This window comes from Polypterus senegalus, chromosome 10 (genome assembly GCF_016835505.1).
Source record: "Polypterus senegalus isolate Bchr_013 chromosome 10, ASM1683550v1, whole genome shotgun sequence".
In the NCBI taxonomy this organism is placed as follows: domain Eukaryota; kingdom Metazoa; phylum Chordata; class Cladistia; order Polypteriformes; family Polypteridae; genus Polypterus; species Polypterus senegalus.
The window spans coordinates 3,598,005-3,617,049 of NC_053163.1; the positions used below are offsets into that span (position 1 = coordinate 3,598,005).

The window sequence follows — 19,045 nt, forward strand, 5'->3', positions numbered from 1 at the left end:
AGATGAAACTGTTTCTGAACTGCGAGGTCTGTACAGGAAAGGTTTTGAAACGTTTGCTGTGTGGAAGCAGTTTAAATAGGAAGCATGACTGAGGCAGCGTGTGCTTGATGCTGTATATCGATAATTCTTTTTCCGATCAGCTGCTCTGAGTGGTGCAATGAGAGTAACAACATTAAAGCAGCTATGGTATTTAGAATAGTTTGACCATTCTGTGGACCATTATATTGTTACAGGTTTATGACAATCAGATGCATTAAACTAATAAGCAATATACGGTTAATTTCATTGTATTTAAAAAGCCATGTCAGGGATGTGGATCTGAAAAAAAAAGATAAACCACACAGGAACAGTAGCACTGCTTTGACGCTGGGTGCCGCCAGTCTGCAAAACCGAGAGGAGAACTTGCGTACGACAGGGCATGAGGTACCATGGAAATGTGTGCGGCTTTATGGCAAGTTTAGGATTTATACATCGCGATTTGAATGTGGAAACGTTCATATGCAACATTTTTGTGCGTACACAGCATTTATACATGAGGCCCCAGGACTCTAAACAAATCCAAATCCTATTATGGGATATCATCTACTGTTAAGTTTTGCTCCTTACTTGTAAATGTTTTATTTTTTATACTGTATTGATGATTTGTTCTGTTCTGTGTATTGTATTGTGTTGACCCCCTTTCGACACCCACTGCACACCCAAGCTACCTGCAAATGGGTCTCTGTTTGAATTGCCTTTCCCGAGGTTTCTTCCATTTTTTCCCTACAAGGTTTTTTTGGGAGTTGTTCCTTCTCTTCTTAGACAGTCAAGGCTGGGGGGCTGTCAAGAGGCAGAGCCTGATAAAGCCATTTGTGGCACTTCCTGTGTGATTTTAGGCGATACAACAAATATATTGTATTGTATTGTATTGTATCCCCTTGCATGATTTGTAGCTCACTACAATTTGGACATACAGATCTACAGAAAGTTCCTTGCACTCCATGACTTGTTTTTGTCCTGACATGCAGAATGAATTGTGAGACCTTCTATACACTGGTACACGTGTGCCTTTCTCAATAATGACTAATTAATTCAGTTTGTCACAGGTAGTCTCCTGTAAAAGTTTAGATGCATCTTAAGAAGAATGAAAGCAAACAGGAAGTCCCTGATTTTGATTAGGAGTGCCACAGCAAAGGGCCTTAATACATTTAGGAATGACAGATGACGTTTTTTAATTTTTAATAAATTTGCATATCTTTCTGAAAATGTGCTCACTTTCTCATTAGGATTATTGAGTGCAGATGGATGGACAAAAATTTCAAACAATATTAATTTAAAATGAAATCTATAATGCACTATAGTGTGGGGAAAGTGAAAGGGTCTGACTATGCACTGATTTCACTGTACATCCCAGTGAATGGCTTTAGATATTTAGACATAATATAAGATAAAGGAAACACGAGAAAACAGATCATCATGTGGAAATCACTACTTAATATGTTTAAATAATATTGTTGTCCAACTTAAGGATTGCCGTTTTAGTTCCTCTCTTCAAGTCAATTGATAATTCAAGTCTGATAATTGAACACAGCCAGCCTTGTCAATCTAAACCTCAGCTCTTACTGATCCACACCATGAGAGTGAAGTCATCAGCAGAAGGTTTCTAGAAGAACAACACAACTCAATCAAAGGATATGCCAGAAGAGATGAGATTAAGCAGAGGACTCTCAATTAAGAGAAGGATACAAGGCCAGTTCTGCATAACGTTGGAACTGAGAGAAGACAAAGGGTGGACACACCAAAGATTGAGTTCATTGATGTTTTATTTCTGTTGCTGCACTTTCTTGGAAGTTTACTGATTAATAAAAAACACGAATGGCGGTATTTTTGAAAGCATTCAAGCTATATAGCATTTTGCCACATGTGCCCAAGACCATATTTAATTGAGATGTACATTTCTTTACATAATTATTATTTCTTTATTTGTAATTCAATATTGCTTACATATATGTGATTTGTTGGGCATACTATTATCTTTAAAAAATATCTGGCTTCAAAAGTTCACTCAAAAAGGAGTTTGTCAAATACTTAATTTTTAAATCATTCATGGTCTTTTGATTTCTTCAAATACCTCCAGTTCATTTCTGATCCTAATCGGATCATAAGCTGAGCTTTTGGTTATGGTCCTGGGTCATCCATTTTCTTGACACCGATGGCAGCAGTCAGCTTTAACTGGGTACAAACACTTTAGAGCTCAGGAAGAAGGATGGTGCTGCAGAAAAGGGGTGCCAAGTCAGGTAAAACTGGCTGGAGAGTTTAACTTCTTTGTGCCGTTCAAGACATCTCACACTGCAGTACAATAGTAACCAGCAGGAAATGGATAAAGACCTGCAACAAAATCAGACAACATAAAATCAAAATTATACAAACACCTTGAGATGAGTCAGGGAAGTTGCAATACTCAAGTCCAGACAAACATTAACAAAATGACCCCAAGGTCCTGACCTGTCACACAGCCACCTCCTACTTGGGTCGGCTCATGTTCACCAGGCTCTGTGGGGGACATCATGTAATTCTGTGATGGTGTGGTGAGGTGAGGCCTCTGTCTGAAAGAAAAAGAAAATGGAGCTGAGAGCAATGGCATAGATCAATGGCTCATCACAGAAGACCTTGGGTTTGACCTCAGACCCTACACGTTTCCCCAGTGACAAGTCTGAAGGCCACACAGTGCACTACACTAGAAATATACTGGGAGGGCATTGGACTTACCTGATCATCTGACTGGGCAGCACTGAGGGCAGATGGCACTTACCAGTATCCTGAATGACGATGGCATGCTTTCTGGAGGTAAATCAAACTGTCAATATTGTTTGTCCACTGGAATGTAGTCGAGCTTTCCTGAATTAGCCATGATGTCGTGTGACATACTGGACTTGAGCGAAGCACAACAATGTGGTGTTGTTGAGATGACAGTGAGATGTGAGGCTGTGAAAATGAGAAACATAAAAGAAGTGAAACTACAGGGACATGTCTGTGTCAAATCAGAGAATAAATGCTGCTTGACAAACTCATTGACAACATAGCAGATAATTGTAAAACACCAGCAACTGGACACATGTTGGTGAATGTTAGAGCCACGTCATGTTGTTTTGCACTCGTGGCAAATCAGGTTAACATTCTGAGTCACATCCAGCTAGGTGTTCAGCCAAGTTGACATCACGATGATACCTACAGAATGAGACGGGGTGCAGATAGACTCCACATTTGTGGAGTCAAATTGACCAGAGGAGACTCATACTGTAGCTCAAGGGTCAAAGTGGGCAGATGTAAGCTACAGCTCTTGTTGTGGAGAAAGTTTTAGAAAAATCAAGCAGAGTCTTCAGGAAGGCAGTCAGATTTAAGACTTTATTGCACAACATAGAAAACAATTGCAGAGCACATAAAGCCTGTCTCAGTTCATGAAGTGAGGCTCAAGCGTCCAGAGAGCCCTGAATACGTTACAATACTGATCACACAATGCCCCCTTTCCAGACTCGTTTCCTAACATCTACTGTATAGAGGTTACCATGATGTTGTCCCCACTCAGCACCTCCACCATAACAATCACCTGATGTTCCAGACCTTCTCTTAATATTTTGGCTGGCATGACATATTAGCCAGCTGGCGGTGAGCATCACCTGATTACCCCTCCCTTCATTCTCATGGCCTAATCCTGAGCTGTTAAGATCGACGGCCTTTCAGTTGTTAATCAATTCTTAACAATTAAGTTGAGATCAGAAGGACCCAAGTATGAAAACTGAACCGCCTAATTAATAATTCAATAAATGATTGCTTGTTGAACTAGCGTCCTGTAAGGCTAAGGCTAACATAATATGTGACTGTGCCAGGGAGCGGCAGCGGGCAGCTTCACTGATAAGGGCCAAGCTGCAGACAGCCTTGACACGGTGCTTCATGGTTGAGAGAGAGAGAAGGAAAAAGACAAGCCTTTAACAATTGCTTCTTAAAGCTAATTAATACAGCATGTGCTACTATATCTTATTATTATTATTATCACTGAGCTGTATAAAGAAACATTGGCATATAAACTTAAATGTTACTGTATAACATATACGTGCATACTAATATTAAAGCCCATGAACGCAGACAGCAGCACTGTTAAGTCACAGCACACAGCTGCCCGGTGGTCTGACAGAGGCCAGGCTACTGCTTACATCACAGCACATGTTCAGGAAAAAAGTCTCCCAACTTTCAAGAATCAGCTCTTAAGCCCCTATAGTGTTCAGGCCAATTAATATCACAATACATTATGTTTTAATTTTATTGTCTAAGGTCTTGATGAGCTCTAATACTTCTAAATGCCATTTAATTGCTTTTATGTTTTGTACACTAGCTTAAGAGCTTACCCTTTACTCACACAGGCAAAGGCCTTGCATGCAGTTTGGTTGGTCTTCAATCAGTAAAAAAGCTCGGCTCCTGCATTATTCAAAACAAACCTCAGACCCCACACGTTTCCCCAGTGACAAGTCTAAAGGCCACACAGTGTACTACACTAGAAATATACTGGGAGGGCATTGGACTTACCTGATCATCTGACTGGGCAGCACTGAGGGCAGATAACCCTACAGAATTGGAGTGAATGAGCCCTGCATAACCTTAAAGACATGACAGAGCCCATCAGCAACACACCCAGTTAAGCCTCAAGGTGAGTGAACTCAGACAAGGTTGTTGTTTTATCAGGTTTTGCTTTTGGCTCGTATCCAGTTGCTGTTATTCCCTTTCAGTAAAACACTGCACTGTAAACAGTATAAAGTCAGAGAGCAGTTTGTATTCATTTTTTTTGGTAGGTTGCATCGGTCTGATGATTTCATTTTTGATTACTTTTGTAGATTCACCAGAGATGGTGATACAGTGTCATATCAGATTTGAGTCTCTTCCAACACTGAGACCCCTTTAACTGCAGACTGAACAGAGCCTCAAATGAGATCTATTGTTCTGCCAATTTGGAGTACCTCATGATTAAAAAGCAGGCCATTTTATCCACAGAGTTCACCTTCACTATTATGACTACAGCTGATATTCCCCCTGATGTTCATTCTAAACGATGCGAAGAATCACATGCTGCTCCTAGTAAACGTTCAGTCTGGACATCTAGAAGGATCTCTTTTTTTTGGGTAACTTTATTCACTCTGACTTGAAAATTGTTTTACTTAAATTGCATCAGAATGTCTTCTGCCCCACTAGAGGAGACAGAACTTTGGACCAAGCAAACATCGTTGAGCCTCATAATGTTATCCCACATCCTCACCTGGGACTTCTGCCTTTGTTCTTGCTCTTGCTTAACACTCAATAAATTTGTAAAATCAACAACGAGGACAGTTGAAATGTGGCCTGAGGGAGATGTCTCCATACTTTAGGATCGTTTCCAACTACAGGGTGGAGTACATTCGCCACTCAGGTCACCATGGACTCCCTGTGACGATGTGGGTTCTGGCTCCACACTCCCATTGCTGTTGGAAGCACTTGAACCCAACACCGTCGATAATTTAACCGAGTGAGCTAGTCAATGAAGGCAATAATTGAGCATCTTAGCAAGGGGATGGTTAAAAGTGAAAACAGTGCTTTTATTAAAAAACCAACAAAACAAGTGTTCAAATAAATAGTGCAGTTCCTCAAAGTTCATTAAATAAATAATCCATAAAAAGAACGTGGAGGTTAAAACACCAATAAATAGAAAAAAAACACAATCCTTAAAAACCAGAGGTTAAAATCTTCTTATGGAAGCAGTCTTAAAAAAACAACAAACAAATCCGGTGCATCGTTTATTAGCGTCTCACCTGCTTATCCCGTATGGGCCAAGCAGCAGGCAAGACGCTCTCTGCAGCTGCCATCCTCTACACTTTCACGAGACTGGAGACCTCCCGATCCCTGGCTCCGGTATGGCACTCATCCCAGTCCCCGAGACTTGATGTCCACCAATGACCAGGACGCACAGATTGGGGACTCCACCACCAAGCCTCCCGACTTCCGCTGCCTTTCCCCGGCCTTCTGCGGCTCGTCGCTTTCCTCTAGGCACTCCCGCTACCTGGTCACTCAGCGGGAGCAACATCAACTCAAAAGTCTGTTGCCCTCGAGCGCGCGCTCAACCACACGTATGCACCGCCTATCCGTATCTCTTGCACCGCATGCTTCCTCGCTCCATGTAACCTCTGTCCTCTTTCCTTTCCTTTTTCTCTCCGATCGTTTCTTACACCCCCTACACCCCCCCACAACCGACTCGTGCTTCTTTTTAAAACGTGAGGGGCCATCACAGCTGTAGCATTAGCCACGGGAGCAATCACGAATGTGGGCAGTTCCTCACCTGTGCACACGGTGAGAAACGCCCACATCGACGTCTGCCCCGCTGCTCTACAACAACGCCCTCACGCCGCCTCGGGTGCGGTGATTATTTATTTAAAATGAATGGCCTTTTCTCAACGAGCTGTGGACCCATAACACCACACTCCCACACAGACCTGGACACCTATACTCCTCAAAGCCAGACTACATTGATTTTTGTGTTGATAGCATCACAACTCTGAAACACATACTGTAAGAACCTAACCTAATCAGAAGCTGAGAATGAACAGTGTGGACCTCCGGCTATTAAAGGAACGTGATGCTGCTCTTAAATCTGACAGTTTGAAGGCCTACAGCTCATCCAAAGCCAACCCAAAGACGAACATCTAGAAAGCCAAATTTGACAACAAATTGTGAACTGAGGAGCCAATTCACTACAACTCAGACCCTTGTCAACAAGTGGCAGGGCATCCAAACTACACTGCTCACAAAAATTAAAGGAACACTTTTTTTATTGGGCCTGGCATGAAATCAATTAAACCTGTCTGATAATTTTCTGGTTGGTTACCAGCTGAGGTCATTTTTAATCACTTTCAGCTGTATTGGTGTTCATGGACTTAACGACAGGTGCACTAAAGTGGCAACAATTAGAAAACCCTCAAAACAGGACTGGTTTTACATGTGGAGGTCATTTCAAGTTTCTCCCTCTTGATCTTTTTTGGCTGGTTTTCCACTCGTGCTAGTTTTGGCTTGAGTAATTATCTCTACTGGCAGTATGAGGCGATTCCTTAACCCTACAGAAGTTGCACAGGTTGTCCAACTTCTCCAGGATGGCACATCCACACGTGCTGCAGCAAGAAGGTTTAATGTGTCTCCCAGCACAATCTCCAGAACATGGAGGAGATTTCAGGAGACTGGCTGTTATTCTCGGAGAGCTGGACAGGGCCGTAGAAGGTCCTCAACCCATCAGCAGGACCGATACCTGCTCCTTTGTGCAAGGCGGAACAGGCTGAGCACTGCTCGTGCCCTACAGAATGACCTCCAGAGGGCCACTGGTGTGAATGTCTCTACCCAAACAATCAGGAACAGACTTCATGAAGATGGCCTGAGGGCCCGACGTCCTGTAGTGGGCCCTGTGCTCACTGCCCAGCACCGTGGAGCTCAACTGGCATTTGCTCAAGAACACCAGAATTGGCAAGTCCGCCACTGGCGCCCTGTACTTTTTACAGACGAGAGCAGGTTCACCCTGAGCAGCTGTGATAGACGTGAAAGAGTCTGGAGAAGACAAGGAGAACGATATGCTGCCTGCAATGTCGTTCAACATGACAGGTTTGGTGGTGGGTCAGTGATGGTCTGGGGAGGCATATCCATGGAGGGACGCACAGACATCTACTGCGTAGGAAATGGTGCTCTGACTGCCATAAGGTATCGAGATGAAATCCTTGAACCCATTGTCAGACCCTACACTGGTGCAGTAGGTCCTGGTTTCCTCCTAATGCACGACAATGCCCGGCCTCATGTGGCAAGAGTATGCAGGCAGTACCTGGAGGATGAAGGAATTGAAACAATTGAATGGCCTTCACGATCCCCTGACTTAAACCCAATAGAACATCTGTGGGACATTATGTTTCGGTCCATTAGGCGCCGCCAGGTTGCTCCTCAGACTGTACAACAGCTCAGGGATGCCCTCATACAGATCTGGGAGGAAATGCCACAAGACACCATCCGTCGTCTCATTAGGAGCATGCCCGACGTTGGCAAGCATGCATACAAGCTCGTGGGGGCCACACAAGATACTGAAAAGCATTTTGAGTAGCAGAAATTAAGTTTTTGAAAAAATGGACTAGCCTGCCACATCTTCATTTCACTCTGATTTTAGGGTGTCTACACAATTGAGCCCTCTGTAGGCAGAAAACTTTTATTTCCATTAAAAGACTTGGCATCCTTTTGTTCCTAAGACATTGCCCTGTCGTTATTTGTATAGATATCCAACTTCATATTGAGATCTGATATATCTAATGTGTTTCTTTAAAGTGTTCCTTTAATTTTTGTGAGCAGTGTATTATGGAATATAAACCAAATAACACAGCCCTCCATTTCAGTTAGCATCCCTTCCTACCAAAATTTAAAAATGTTGGGTTTGTTTTGACAAGGACGATATGGAAATACCCAATAAAATGGAGCCAACCCTAGACAAGCAGCCTCTGGCATTCTCCACTAGTGAAGTGTGTGCTGCACTGTCCACACTCAAAGTGAGTAATGCTGCCAGCCCTGTCAGCGCCACTGGCCAAGTATTCCAGGTTTGGAGCACTCGGAAGGCATCTTCTCTGAAATTTTCAATCTGTGCTCAGCTCAGGCTGTTGTTCCAATTTGCCTGAAGATGATGATGATGATTATTCCGATGCCTAAGCAATCTATTTGAATGGACTTCAACGACCTCAACAAGGTTACACTCACATCCATTACTATGAAGTGCTTCAAAATGCTGGTCCTCATTTATCTGAAAACATGCCTATCCCAGTAACCCACCACACTGGATCCCAATCAATTTGCATGTCGTTCAACCAGACCATCTGAAGATGCTATTTGTACCACATTTCACATTACACTGACCCACATGGACAACTGAAGATCCTATGTCAGGTAGCTTTCATTGACTTTAGGTCAGAATTTAACACTATGATCGGCTCCAAGCTGGTCACAAAGCTCAGTGAGCTTGACTTTAGTACCTGCCTCAGTATTTAGATTCTGGATTTAAGCCATTGTAACTTCCTTCTTCCATAGTTTTAGAAAAGCCATTGTAATTTCCTCCCCCAAGTATTCAGTAGATAGTATTAAGCACTGACTCAGATTGTAAAGTAATGTACAGTAGGTGGGATGTGAGCGTACATCAGACTGGTTTGGCAAGGGTGGCTGCATGTGGACTTACATGAACCAATAAGGTGTCCCCCACAGGAAAGCTATAAACTGTCTTGCTGGCAGGGAAAAGCTCCAAGGGAACAAAGCGACTGGGAATTGGTTGGACCTGAGCTCTTCCATTTCTGAATGGCCGATTAAGGGACAGATAAACTTATTCTATTGGTCAAGGGAATTGGATTGTGACTGAAATAGAATTGAATGAACCAAAGTACCTGCACCCATTGGTCTAGAATTGGACAGGAATGTTGGTCGTCCTGCCTTTACCTCTCTCTCTCTGTTTCTCACCATTTGGCCATGAAGAGAAGACCATGATGATGACAGCTCTGACTTGACAGTCTGTTTCAAAACTTCATTCAAAGACCATGTGATAACAAATCAAGGTCAACTAAAGATAAGCAGAGACCTGCATTTGAACGCAAGATGCTCTGCTACTTAGTTTTTAACAGTATGGTTTGTCTACTTTCACATTGTATTATGCTTCTTTAATATATTTTTGATACATTAGCAAAAAAAAAAAACATAATTAAATGTGTAACTTACCATATATAGTCGCTTATAAGTTGTGTTTTGAAACCCAAAAACATCATAAAATCAGACCCAGATTTGTACACCTGTTCAAAAATACAACACTATTTTTTTTTTTTTACATATTCTTGCCTCCTCCAATCTCACATGAGTTTCTCAGACACGTCGAATTTCGAAGCAACAGTTTCCAATTTCTTTCACCAGTTCAATGACATTTAATTTTAAACCAGCTTCATCGTAGATAAGGGATGCTCTTACAATTAAGGTGTATTAGGGTGTGAGATACAAAAAACACAAATCAGTGCAAACCTCACTACGGAATAGTGCGGGTATTACCATGTGATCACGTAGGCACAATACATAGAAATAAAAAAGGCTGTGTGCTCCGTGGTTACTCTCTCAGGTGGGCGTTAGCATATCATAATCTCTTGGACCAATAGAGTTTTCCACATTTGACTTATATGACCAACATTATAAAATACCGGAAATTATACAGTAAAATCAAGCCCCAACTTATCCATGGGAGAACTTAAATGTGAGTAGATACGGTTACTCCTGCCTGCTCCTTTACTCTGTCTAATTGCCTCAGGTTGTAAATAAAGAAGAACTGAGGAAATGCTAAAGAGAAGAACCCGACCATTGAATGGGACATGTATCGGCTTTAAGACATTTTATTAAGGTCTACACAATAAGGAGTATACACGGGAACAGTAGGTCACCGTAGGACCTTACAAGACAAGCAGAGGTGCACCAAACTAAAATCATTCTGAACCACAATCTTTAAATGCCTTTCAGGGCGCCTTTGTGTCCCAATCCCTCCTAACCCAATAAACAGCTGTGCTTGGTGGGCACTAAGATGGTCTAAAAATGGAGAAGGACAAACAAACTATAATGGCCTTTATATTATTATTGTCACGTAGACTTATTTTGGTCAAATGGGAGAATCCTAACTCTCCTATTGCAAGTCAGTGGGTAACTGATGTTATATATTATCTGTAATTGGAAAATAATTAAAATTCTCACTAAGAGGATCTTTACAGAACTTCTAAAAAATCTGGCAGAACGAAATCAATAACATTTTAGAATAAGCATTTAAATTGGGGAGAAGGACTCCTTTCCCTCTTTACTACTCTCGAAGTTTTACTCGGGCTGTTGGCCTTCCTCTCTTTCTCATGGGTGGCAGTTGATTTGATTTTAGTTTTGTTAAGTTTGACTTGATTGCATGGAATGTCACTTGCTTTTAATAAATTCAATAAAATAGAAAAAAGACATCAAAACAGAGATTATAAAAAAATATAAATTATTAACCTATGTGATAAATATTATTTTCCATTACAACTTTGGAAGAAATGTACCAGCATTCAGAGGGCACTGCCTCATGCCAGACTCTCTGGAGTAACAACCTCCCATATTCCAAAGATTAATCCTTGGGCATCAGTCCACCACAAATTTTACCAGGATCTCTGATTTAACTCCTGAGGACTTGTCAGAAGGCCACATCTCAGTAAGACTCCATCAACACAATGTCACCCACTCCCATGAACTCCCTCCCTGACTTTCTTGCCCACCTTCAGATCCACATTGAAGAGCCGCCTGACCTCTGATTTCTCTCTTTTTTGACTTTTCATGTGACATCTGACTAGTCTGTCCCCTCATTTTGGTCCTTTTCTCTCGATATCCACTTCTCTTTGCCTGACTTCACAATTTGAAAGGAGCTGCTGTACGTGAAATGAAGAAGGAAGCTGAAACAAATCTCATAATTATACAATACATTTATTGTTCTGAAGAAACCCCCCCCATTTAAGAACGGAACTTGCTGTACAATAATAAGAAATGTATATGGTTAAAGTAATACAAACATAAATACAAGATAATAATGTTGAAACATTAAAACAAAACCATGAAATGTAAAGGCAGAAACAAACAACAGGGATCAGTTATTGGAGCATCAAGACTCAAGTGTGGACATTTTTAACAATATAACCCCGGCATCTGGTTTGTCACATGAACATCTCCTATTAGGGAGGCTCATGCCCACTGGACTCTGTAACAGATGTCTGCTCCTCCATCATAATCTGGAAATCATGGCCTTTTTTTTAACAGAGCAGTGAAGTGAGGTCTCTGCCTGAAAGGAGAAGAAAACAGAGACCAGATCAATGATACACAAATGTCTGATTGAGGAAAGTGTCCACCTGATTCTTTCATCGCCCTTTTGGCCTATCCCAGAGTCCTTTAGAGTTTGGCCTTAGACCCAAATATTAATGAGGTTGCATTTGAGAAAAGTCTGAAAGTCTCATGGTGCTCTGTATGACAAAGCTCCTGGTTGGGCAGTCAGTGGAGGTCAGCCCCAGGGGGTCTGGTGATGTCATTGGACTTACCTGATAATGTGAATGGACAGCATGGAGGTCAGAAGGAACTGCTTGTTGAAGGCACAGTTTCTGAAAATTAATTTTTATCTTCATGGTGTTTGTCCTTTAGGCAGGCTTGGTCATTTTGGATTTAGCCATTATGTTATGTGGCATACAGGACCTCAGGACAGAAGCAGAGCATAATGGTGTGATGTCGTGATACGAGATCTGAATCTGTGGCAATGAGGGACAAACATAAAAAAACAGTGAAACCAGAGGGACAATGCAGCTACAACACAATTCAGCAAGGTGTTTAGAAATAGATGTGTACAATAGGCTTCTAAGGAGACTGACCACACCAGAGGACAAGCAGTGATTAACAGATCAGTGGTCAAAGTGACCAGTGGTGACCAGCTCTTCAGTAGCATTTCTGGTAGCTGATACCTCTCCCTTGACATGCTGTGTGCAGATAAGAGGCGGTACTGGCCAGCAGTAAAAAATACTATTCAGGAGACTGGCATGGTCTCCCTGCATAGCATGTACCCATACATTTAATTGCTGCAAACATTTAAATTGGAGGAAGAGTAAAACCAACAGAATATCACATAACAAGCAAACATCCATCCACATCCATTATCCAACCCGCTATATCCTAATACAGGGTCACGGGGGGTTTGCTGGAGACCATCCCAGACAACACAGGGTGCAAGGCAGGAACAAACCCCGAGCAGGGTGCTAGCCCACCGCAGGGCACACACACACCAAGCACACACTAGGGACAATTTAGAATCACCAATGCACCCAAACTGCGTGTCTTTGGACTGTAGGACGAAACCCACACGGGGAGAACATGCAAACTCCACACAGGGAGGACCCAGGAAGCGAACTCCGGTATCCCAACTGCGAGGCAGCAGTGCTACTCTCTGTGCCACCATGCCGCCCAACATGAAAAATATTTTCTACAAAAATAGTTTTATTACTGTGGTGGGCTGGCACCCTGCCGTAGGTTTGTTTCCTGCCTTGTGCCCTGTGTTCTCTGGGACTGGCTTCAGCAGACCCCCCATGCCCCCGTAGTTAGGATATAGTGGGTTGGATAATGGATGGATGAATGAGATACATAACAGATATGTGAAATCCCAATGGGCTCCTGATATTAACAGGACTCTCACTGCACACAATCAGAGAGGCTCAGTTCAGATTTCCTGATATGCCCTATCCTGTTAGGTCGACTATTAGACATTAAACATTTCTATTTTGTCCACACATTTAGAACCTTTTCAGAACCTAAAGAACTAACCTCATATGCAACAAACTCATTCCAGAATGAAACAGTGTTTTATCAGGTAATGGCACTACAAGGACCCACAAACCCCGGTAAAGTGCCATTTTAGAACTATTATTATAGGAAGTCATGCTGAAAGGCTGATTGATAAAGCTCAGACTGTGCTGTTTTGCTTAACACTTATTTGACTTTGTAAAGTCTCGATAAATGGGAGAGACTGCAGTAACGCCTTGTAAATGTAAGAAGCCAAGTGGATATGTTAAATGGAAACTGTGAGGTATATGTCTAAGATTTATAATGCTTTATTGATAGTTGTATGCGAATATCAATTTTTCAATTTTCAGTTTGCGGAAGGAGCGTCAACATTATTGAGAGGTTTACTTAACATATTTGTTAAATGTGAAAGTTTGCGTAATTACTGTATATATAAAGTAAGTGGAATTGTTTGTCCATAAATTATATGGTTTATGTGTTTAAATTTGTAATTTGGATATATATTTTAGTACAGTTTCTAAATATAGACGTTTGAGGAGCTAAAATATAGTTGAACAGACACTATTTGGAGTTTCATACATATCGTTTGTTACAGAATTACGGTTTCCTAATGTATAATATGTACAGTATATATTTTAAGAATAATTACTTATTTAAGTTGAGTAAATGCTTTATGGTTTATCGTTCTAGTAAGTTCCTGATATTGATGATATCGTGCAAAGATTCACTGATGACACTGCTATGGTGGGCTGCATCAGGAGTGGGCAGGAGGAGGAGTACAGGAAGCTAATCAAAGACTTTGTTAAATGGTGCGACTCAAACCACCTACACCTGAACACCAGCAAGACCAAGGAGCTGGTGGTGGATTTTAGGAGGCCCAGGCCTCTCATGGACCCCGTGATCATCAGAGGTGACTGTGCAGAGGGTGCAGACCTATAAATTTGTAAAAATTTGTAAACTGGACTGGACTGCCAATACTGATGATCTGTGCAAGAGAGGACAGAGCCGACTATACTTCATTAGAAGGCTGGCATCCTTCAACATCTGCAATAAGATGCTGCAGATGTTCTATCAGACGGTTGTGGTGAGCGCCCTCTTCTACACGGTGGTGTGCTGGGGAGGCAGCATAAAGAAGAGGGACACCTCACGCCTGGACAAACTGGTGAGGAAGGCAGGCTCTATTGTAGGCATGGAGCTGGACAGTTTGACATCCGTGGCAGAGCGACGGACGCTGAGCAGACTCCTGTCAATCATGGAGAATCGACTGCATCCACTGAGCAGGATCATCTCCAGACAGAGGAGCAGCTTCAGCGACATACTGCTGTCACCATCCTGCTCCACTGACAGACTGAGGAGACCCCACACTATGTGACTCTTCAGTTCCACCCGGGGGAGTAAATGTTAACATTATACAAAGTTATTGTCAGCTTTTACATGCATTTTTTATTACTCTTTAATTTAATATTGTTTTTTTGTATCAGTATACTGCTGCTGGATTATGTGAATTTCCCCTTGGGATTAATAAAGTATCTATCTATCTATTGCCTTTCATTTCTATCATTCCTCCCCCACACTATGCGACTCTTCAATTCCACCCGGGGGAGTAAATGCAAACATTAATTTTATTTTAATTTGTTTTCATTTTTATTACTATTTAATTTAATATTGTTTCTTTGTATGAGTACACTGCTGGATTATGTGAATTTCCCCTTGGGATTAATAAAGTATCTATCTATCTATTGCCTTTCATTTATATCTATCTATCAATCTTGAGTGTAGTGCGCCATCTACTGGATAAATAAAGTACCTGTTAATGAATAATTGGAACATTGGAAAAAGTTGAGTGAAATGACACATTTTATTGGCTAACTAAACAGATTACAAATGAAAGCTTTCCAGGCAGTTAAGGCTCCTTCATCAGGCGAGGTGTAACAAAGAAACTGAAAAATACTCTCACTTATATTGGGACAGCAAAGTGATTTTTTTCTTTCATCTTAACAGCCTTTTTGTTCAAATGTTAGCAAAATGAAAACACCCGAGATGAATTAACCTTGAAAGAAGAGAACAATGGACTAATAAAATGTAGAGATAAGATAATCATCACTAGAGAAAGTCCTGTAAGGTTTTTTTTGAAGTTCATTGTCTGTAAGATCAGCCTCTGATGTGGTCAGCTGGTCAATCGATCTGTTAGTCCACATATCTGCTCATAATACGGTACAACACTCTACTGCTAATGTTAATATTGACAAATTTAAGAGATAGAAACTGAGATAGCTAATTTATGTTTATTATTTTATTTAGATCATAACTTCACATTTGTATAACTTTGAAAGAAATTAATAAATGGAATTTGGACATCTTCATCCATCCCTGACCAGATGTGTGTGGTGGTTGTAATTTAATCCTGAACCAACTTCATTCTTCACTACAGCTTACCTCGACAGCAACATTCACGTTTCTGGAGACTTTTCCTGTGAAGTCATTAGACGGATTGGGACAGCATGGGGGGTCATGAGGTCACTGGAATGGGGTGTGTAGACCTCCCGATATCTCTGTAAAAGAACGAAAGTCCAAGTCTTCAGAGTCCTGATACTTCATGTTTGTGAGACATGGACGCTTATCCAGTGACCCGAGATGAAGACTGATCTCTTTCAGTACTCTATGTCTCTTCAGAGAACCCTTGGGTACCGCTGGTTTGTGTTGCTCACGGAGTCCCGAATGAAGCACATTATGTGCATTGTGATGGAGCTTCAGTTGCGGCACTAGGGCCATGTGGCGCGATTACCCGGCTCAGAGGATCCACGCTTTTGAGGACCTGAGTGGCTGGACCAGGCCAAGGGGTCGCCCACGTAACACCTGCCTGTGGCAGACTGAGGGCCATTTACAGAGTGTGGGACTGGACAAAAAACACAATTAACTCTGAACTTAATCTACGCAACTTTTGTCAGAAATACTGTAATCAAATCATACATAAGGAAACTATGAGGGGCCACAAAAATTTATGATTTGTGGATTGGTCGGCCCATCATACAGATGGCAGTGGTAAAATCAACGGAAACAATCTAGTAATGAGTGTGAAGAAAAGGCATGCAGTAGGCAACTAAAGGCGTCCAAATTATTTTAAGAAGAGTCAATGGCATCGAACACATAAAGCATCACCACATACTTTACAAAAAAAGTATGTCTGCTAATATATATATATGTGTGTGTGTGTGTGTGTGTGTTGTTCTTGTTCTGCCCTGTGCTTGCCAGGATAGCTCCAGCTCCCATACCACCCTGCTCAGAGTAGAAAATAAATGAATAAATGAATAAAATAACATTCCATATAAGAAAGTCAAACTTGACAAACTATATTCAAATAAACCCCGACCGATGACAAAGAGAGCAAGGCTAACAGCCAGGGTGGGGAGAAAATCCTTTTCTCCTCAATTTAAAAGCTTATTCTAAAATGTTATTGTTTTCATCCTGCCAGGTTTTTAAAAACGTTCTGCACAGATCATCTAAGTGAGACTCAGATTGTAAAGTCTACAGTAGGTGGGATGTGAGCGTACATCAGACTGGTTTGACAAGGGTGGCTGCATGTGGACTTACATGAACCAATAAGGCGTCCCCCACAGGAAGGCCATAAACTGTCTTGCTGGCAGGGAAAAGCTCCAAGGGAACAAAGCGACTGGGAATTGGTTGGACCTGAGCTCTTCCATTTCTGAATGGCCCATTAAGTGACAGATAAATGTATTCTATTGATCAAGGGAATTGGATTGTGACTAAAATTGAATTGGATAAACCAAAGTACTTGCCTGCACCCACTGATCTAGAATTGGACAGGAATATTGGTTGTCCTGCCTTTACCTCTCTCTCACCATTTGGCCATGAAGAGAAGACCATGATGATGACAGCTCTGTCTTGACAGTCTGTTTCAAAACTTCATTCAAAGACCATGTGATAACAAATCAAGGTCAACTAAAGATAAGCAGAGACTTGCAATTGGACGAAGGATGCTCTGCTACTTAGTCTTTAACAGTATGGATTGTCTACTTTCACATTGTACTGTGCTTCTTTAATATATTTGATATATTATCCAAAACACCATAATTAAACATGTAACGTACCATATATACTCTCATATAAATCGGGTCTTGAAACCCGAAAAATCGATCATAAAATCAGACCACAGATTTGTAAGCCAGTTCAAAAATTCAACACTAAAATTTTATTTATTTTTTTTTTACATCTTCTTGCCTCCTCCAATCTTACATCAGTTTCTCAGACACGTCGAATTTTGTTGCAGCAGCGCAATTTCCAATTTCTTTCGCTACTTCAACGACTTTTAATTTAAAACCAGCTTCATATTTCCTTCTGATTGAACGCTCCATCGTAAATAAGGGATGCTCTTACGATAAACGTGTATGAGGGTGTGAGATACAAAAAACACAAAACAGTGCAAACGTCGCTTCAGAATAGTGCGGGTATTAAATACCGTGTGGTCACGTAGGCACAATACATAGAAATAAAAAAAGGCAGTGTGCTCCGTGGTTACTCTCTCAGGTGGGCGTTAAAATATCGAAATCTCTTGGACCAATAGCGGGAGTTTTCCACATTTCAGTTATACGACCAACATTATTAAATACCGGAAATTATACAGTAAAATCAAGCCCCGACTTATCCATGGAAGAACTTCAACGCGAGTAGATACGATAACTCCTGCCTGTACCTTTACTCTGTTGAATTGCCTCAGCACCCACATAGTATTAAAGGGGAAAAGGACAAATAAACTGTAATGGCCTTTACATTACTATTGTCACGTAGACTTATCTTGGTTAAATGGGAGAATCCTAATTCTCCTATTGTAAGTCAGTGAGTAACTGATGTTATACATTATCTGTAATTGGAAGATAATCAAATTCTCACTAAGAGCATCTGCACAAAACTCCTTTAAAACCTGGCAAGACCAAATCAATAACATTTTAGAATAAGCATTTAAATTGGGGAGAAGTTTTACTCGGGCTGTTGGACTTCCTCTCTTTCTCATGGGTGGCAGTTGATTTGATTTTAGTTTTGTTAAGTTTGACTTGATTTTATGGAATGTTACTTGCTTTTAATAAATTCAATAAAATAGAAAAAAAGATGACAAAAAAGAGATAATGAAATTATACATTATTAACCTATATGATAAATATTATTTTCCATTACAACTTTGGAAGAAATGTACCAGCATTCAGAGGGTACTGCCTCATGTCAGACTCTCTGGAGTAACAACCTCCCATATTCCAAAGATTAATCCTTGGGCATCAGTCCACCACAACTTTTACCAGGATCTCTGATTTAACTCCTGAGGCTTTGTCAGAAGGCCACATCTCAGTGAGACTCCATCAACATAATGTCACCCATTCCCATGAACTCCCTCCCTGACTTTCTTGCCCACCTTCAGATCCACACTGAAGAGCAACCTGACGTCTGGTTTCTCTCTTTTTTGTTTTTAGACCATCAGGTCTGATTAGACTTTTCATGTGGCATCTGAAAGGTCTTTCCTCTCATTTTGGTCCTTTTCTCTCAATATCCACTTTTCTTTGCCTGACTTCACAATTTTTAACACAACTTTTGACTTTGTCATGCTAAGTTGAAAGGAGCTGCTGTATGTGAAAGAAGGAAGCTGAAACAAATC

General features: G+C 41.3%; 1 long non-coding RNA gene across 1 annotated transcript; it reads right to left on the reverse strand.

The window, feature by feature from the left end:
* Positions 1-1,815: 1,815 nt before the first annotated feature.
* Positions 1,816-4,645, reverse strand: LOC120536543. Its single transcript, XR_005635139.1, has 4 exons — positions 4,561-4,645; positions 2,792-2,964; positions 2,485-2,585; positions 1,816-2,367 (listed from the first exon to the last, which is right to left on the reverse strand). It is a non-coding gene; the product is annotated as an uncharacterized LOC120536543 (long non-coding RNA).
* Positions 4,646-19,045: the final 14,400 nt, after the last annotated feature.